This window comes from Nicotiana attenuata, unplaced genomic scaffold (genome assembly GCF_001879085.1).
Source record: "Nicotiana attenuata strain UT unplaced genomic scaffold, NIATTr2, whole genome shotgun sequence".
Lineage (NCBI taxonomy): Eukaryota > Viridiplantae > Streptophyta > Magnoliopsida > Solanales > Solanaceae > Nicotiana > Nicotiana attenuata.
The window spans coordinates 41,121-47,529 of NW_017671438.1; positions in this window are offsets into that span (position 1 = coordinate 41,121).

Below are 6,409 nucleotides of genomic sequence, written 5' to 3' on the forward strand. Positions count from 1 at the left end.
TCACCTAACAAAGCTACTGCAATTCTCGGAATTCCATTCCGACCCTCGGATCAAAATCTCACCTATCAACCGGAATTCGCCAAAATTCTAACTTTGCCAATTCAAGCCTAATTCTACTCCGGACCTCCAAAATCACTTTTGATCACACTCCTAAGTCACAAATCATCCACCGAAGCTAACCGAATCATCGGAATTCATATCCGAGCCCTCTAACACAAAATTCCACGTCCGGTTGACTTTTCCAAAACAAACCTTCCGTAAAGAGACTAAGTGTCTCATTTCCTTCTATAACTAATCCAAATCAACTCTAACACATCAAATACTGATAATGAAGCATAAAGAAATAGAAAAATGGGGGAAACGGGGCGGTAACACACATGACGACAGGTTGGGTCGTCACTGAAATACAACCCAAGCAAGAAGCGGTTCAGTGGAAACTGCTACAACTGTGGAAAAATCGGACACAAATCTACGAAGTGTCATGCTCCGAAGAAAGACAAGAAGAAGGGTCAAGCGAACATGGTTGAAAAGCATGATGATGTTGATGATTTATGTGCCATGCTTTCCGAATGCAACTTGGTGGGCAATCCTAAAGAGTGGTGGATTGATTCTGGAGCCACTCGCCATGTTTGTGCTGTTAGAGAAGCTTTTGCTTCTTATGCTCCTGTTAGACCCGATGAGACGATTTCTATGGGAAATGCTTCAAAGGCAAAGATTGAAGGATGTGGGAAGATATTTCTCAAAATGACTTCCGGCAAAGTGGTGACTTTGAACAACGTCCTTCATGTTCCCGAGATTAGGAAGAATTTAGTCTCTACCGGACTTCTTGTTAAGAATGGTTTTAAATGTGTTTTTGTTTCCGATAAGGTTGTAATAAGTAAGAATGAAATGTTTGTAGGAAAAGATTAACTCACTGAGGGCATTTTCAAGCTGAATGTAATGGTTGTTGAAAATAATAATAAAGTTTCAGCTTCGTCTTACTTACTTGAGTCAAATAAATTATGGCATATACGTTTGGGTCATGTCAATTATAAAACCTTACGGAAAATGATTAATTTGGAAGTATTGTCCAAGTTTGAATGTGACAAATCAAAATGTCAAGTATGTGTGGAATCTAAGTATGTTAAACATCCTTACAAGTCGGTTGAAAGGAATTCAAATCCTTTAGAGTTAATTCACACAGATATTTGTGACATGAAGTCAATACCATCTCGCGGTGGAAAAAATATTTCATAACTTTTATTGACGATAGTACTCGATATTGCTATGTCTACTTACTTAATAGTAAAGATGAAGCAATAGACTCATTCAAGCAATACAAAAATGAAGTTGAAACGCAACTTAATAAGAAAATCAAAATGATAAGAAGTGATAGGGGTGGTGAATATGAATCTCCTTTTGAACAAATATGTTTAGAATATGGAATTATTCATCAAACAACGGCCCCTTACACGCCCCAATCCATTGGGATTGTAGAAAGAAAGAATCGTTCATTAAAGGAGATGATGAACGCATTATTGATAAGTTCTGGTTTACCACAGAACTTGTGGGGGGAAGTCGTTCTTACGGCTAGCCGAATACTAAATCGAGTACCCCATATCAAAACACAATCCATTCCATATGAAAAATGGAAAGGAAGGAAGCCCAACTTGAATTATTTTAAAGTGTGGGGGTGTTTGGCAAAAGTACAAGTTCCTAAACCCAAAAGGGTAAAAATAGGACCGAAAACCGTTGATTGTGTTTTCATAGGATATGCGACTAATAGTAAAGCATATCGATTTCTGGTTCATAAATCAGAAAATCCCGACATTCATAATAATACGGTTATAGAATCAGATAATGCTGAGTTCTTTGAAAATATATATCCGTATAAAAAGGAATGTGAGTCGATTGGTGAAGGATCTAAACGACCTCGGGAAGAAACAAAAGAAAGTACACTTAACCAAGAGGATCCAAGACGTAGTAAACGTCAAAGAACGTCTACTTCATTTGGACCAGATTTTGTGACTTTCTTATTGGAAAATGAGCCTCAAACATTTAAAGAAGCTATGTCTTCTTCGGAATCATTGTTATGGAAAGAGGCAGTCAATAGTGAAATAGAATCCATACTAAACAACCATACATGGGAATTGGTTGATCTTCTTCCTGGAAACAAACCGTTGGGATCTAAATGGATCTTTAAGAGGAAAATAAAAGATGATGGTACTATTGACAAGTATAAGGCAAGACTTGTGGTCAAAGGGTATAGACAACGAGAAGGTCTTGACTACTTTGATACATACTCTCCAGTTACAAGAATTACATCCATACGAACGTTAGTAGCGTTAGCTGCGGTTTATGGTCTTGAAATTCATCAAATGGATGTTAAGACGGCCTTCTTAAATGGAGAGTTGGAGGAAGAAATCTACATGGAACAACCTGAAGGGTTTGTGGTTCCAGGTAAAGAAAAGAAGGTCTGTAGACTTGTTAAGTCCCTTTACGGATTAAAACAAGCACCCAAACAATGGCATGCTAAATTTGACCAAACAATGTTGTCAAATGGATTTAAGATAAATGAATGTGATAAATGTGTGTACATTAAAAATGTTCCAAATCACATAGTCATTGTTTGCTTATATGTGGATGATATGCTCATAATGAGTAATGACATTGCCAACATAAATGCTACTAAGCGTATGCTAACTAGCAAGTTTGATATGAAAGACTTGGGAGTTGCTGATTTAATTCTGGGAATTAAGATCCATAAGACTTCTCAAGGTCTAGCATTGTCACAATCTCATTATATTAAGACAGTACTTGAAAAATTCAAGCACTTGGGCTTTAAAGTTGCAAAGACTCCAATTGATGTGAATCTTGCATTAGCAAAGAACAAAGGCCAGAGCATATCACAATTGGATTATGCTCGTGTGTTGGGTTGCTTAATGTACATCATGAATTGTACACGACCAGATATAGCTTGTGCTATAAGTAAATTGAGTCGATATACGAGCAATCCAGGCCAATCTCATTGGATGGCCATGAAACGAGTTTTGGGGTATTTAGTACATACCCAGGACTTTGCTTTGCACTACAATAAATATCCTGCGGTCATTGAGGGATACTGTGATGCAAATTGGATCACCGGATCAACTGATTCCAAGTCCACAAGTGGATATGTATTCACTATTGGTGGAGGAGCGGTATCTTGGAAGTCATCCAAACAAACTTGTATTGCCCGCTCTACAATGGAGGCTGAGTTCATAGCCTTGGATAAAGCCGGTGAAAAAGCTGAATGGCTCCGGAATTTCTTGGAAGATATTCCATTTTGGCCCAAACCGTTGGCACCAATATGCATACATTGTGATAGTTAAGCGGCAATTGGAAGGGTTGGGAGCGTTATGTATAACGGTAAGTCTCGCCATATACGACGAAGACATAAAACCGTTAGACAATTACTCTATAGAGGAATTATCACGATTGACTATGTAAAGTCAAGTGATAATGTGTCGGATCCACTTACAAAGGGCCTAACTAGAGAGGTAGTTGAGAAGTCATCAAGGGGAATGGGACTGTGGCCGAGAACAAGTCATAGTGGCGGTAACTCTACCTAGAAGACTGGAGATCCCAAGATCTAGGTTCAAGGAGATCAAACAAAGTCATTTATGACGGTTCAACATTGTCAACTAAACTTTTGGTCCATTCTCGTGATGAGACAATGTTCAGTACCAAGGATAAAGCATTAAGGCTTTTTAATGATTTCTAAATTTGATACGGGGTATATCAAATAGTGTATCTACGGGATGACACGTTTAGGAATCACCTATGTAAGTGTGAAGTGTTAGCCTCTTCAAGGAGAACGTTGTAGGCCAGTTCTCTACGCACTTATGAAACCAGGCGGTGTTCATGGCTGAAATGAACACAACAATGAGAACCAAAGACGGTTAAGGGTTGGTTGTGTGACTTGTGGTTGTCTAGGTATACACTAAAGTTCGACGGTTCAAAGATATCAAATCTACCGATTGATCGAGTATATCCGACATAAGTTCACTACGGAAAGTTCAAAGGGAAACCTACTTATCCAGATGCAATTAATCCTTACTTGCGAATCACACAGTTTTTCATGCATACTTTCGTGATATAGCCATTCCCCATTCATGTGGGGGATTGTTGGGTTTTGGATGTATTTAATTAATATATTAAATACTTAAAAGAGGGTGAATGGAAAATGGAGGGAAATGAAATTTTTGAGTGAAATTTTAAGTTTCCCCCTTGGCAAATGGGCATTGTCCCATATTGGAAGAGGAAGAGGTTTTCTATGGGTATATAAGCAATTGCTCTTCTTCTAGCTCTTAAAGAGTTGAGAAGAAGGCAAGCCTCGCGCCGTCGTCGTCGTCGCTCGCTCGGCTCGGCTTCGGCTTCGGCTATGGCTACGCCTTCGATTCGGATTCCGATTTGAATTTGGTCAAATGATCGATTGATTGATTAACTTTTTGGACCAAATTTATTTGTTAATAGTAAAATATTAACAGAAATGTTATTAAATATTTGTTTTAATAACAGAATATTAATATTAAATATTAATATTAAATCCAATCCGTTTTTCTGTTTTGGTAACAGAAAAGTAACTACCCTCTTCAATTTTCCCTCTTTATTTTCCCTCTTTATTGTTGAGTAAATGGCCATTTATGTAATGACATTTATGCTGTGGGCGTTTTGCATAAACAGCCATTTTGAAGAGTTGCACCTCTTCAGATTTCAGCCCAACTTTGGCTATAAATACAACACTATTCTGCTCAGAATTTCACTACGATTTTCTGAGTTTCTTCTCCTTCTTCTGCACACTTTTAGCATCAAACAAAGCAAAAAGTAAGTGTGATTTGCTACCGAATTTTGTGTTCACTGAAACGCTGGGGTTTGAAGTACCACTACACCAGTGTGTAATTCGTTCTATCTTGGGAGGAAATAATCCATAACCTTGGGTACTAGGAGGGGATTAAATTCCTTAAGGAAACACTGTGAATTCAGTGGGCTCGAATTGATTTTCTAACTTTTCTATTTATGTTCATTTCTGTTTATATTCATTTATTTTTTCAGAATTATTTTACAAATACAGGTTACTAACAATATTATCACCATGTTTGTGCCAGTTTTTAGGGGGTATAATATGGCATCCATGTCTCCACAAATCTGAATTTATTTTGTGTAATGAAATATGCAGTTACTAGCTAAATTTGCTGTTTCAGTTTTGAATCTGCAGTTTTGCAGTTAATCTGCAATATGTTCACTATGTTGAATTTGTTGTTTTGCGGCTAATGTTAAATATTCAGTATATGCAGTATGTTGAATCTGCAGAGTTTATTTCATGTGCAGTATGTGCAGAGTTTGTTGAATGCGTAATATGTGTAGTTTGTGCATTTATCGAATCTGCAATTTGTGCAGTTTGTTGAATATGTTGTTTGTGTTAATATTGAATTTGCAGTTTGTGCAGTTTGAGACTTACTATATGAACAACCAACTAATATGTAGCATCTTAAACTCCAAGTTAAAACATCAAGACCAACTTAAAACTTCAACTTAAACATGGAGCAACTTAAACTTCAACTTAAATCTATAGTAGAACCAACAAGAGCAATTAACATCAGAACTTAAACATTAACTTAAAACATCAATGTTACAAGACTTGAAGTAGTCTAAACAAAAGTGAACTCATGTGATATATAAGCCTACATAATTCCAACAAAATTCCAACAATACCCTAGTAGCTAAAATTCAATTCATTACCCTAGCGGCTAAAATTCCAACAAAAAGGGTACATAAAATGATAGTAAAAATCTTCATCTTGAGGATTTTTTTTTCTTCTAATTTAGTACTTGAACATGGTTTCTTGCCTTCACAGCGATCATTTTCTCCTTCAATTTATCCCTTTCAATGTTAACATTGTCCAACGATGACTTCAAAGAACTGATTTTAACATTTGCCGCATCCAACTGAGATCTTAAATTGTTGATTACAACAAGCGCTCTATCGGAAATAGGATCATCTGACCATTCCCAATAGTCATGAAGCATCCTATAACATCAAAATACAATTCAAACAAATCAAAGGGAAACAATTCGTTAAACTATAAAAAATTTCACACATGACAAAATTTAATAATAATCACTTACTTCTGGTTTTGGACACGTGTAGAATCTCCATCCAGGGTTAAATAGAGTAGTCGAAGTGAAGTGGTTAGCAAATTCCCCACAGTGGCACTTCCTTTTGGATGAAGAACTATTTTCTGACATGCCAAACCACCTTTTTTGGACAATATTTACAGCGTAGTTTGGATCAAATAACTAATAATGAAAGAAATTGGAGTAGCATCGACTAAGAGTAAGCTTTCTTGAAGAACACTAGCTTGGTCTCGTGGTTGAAGGAAGGGAATGAG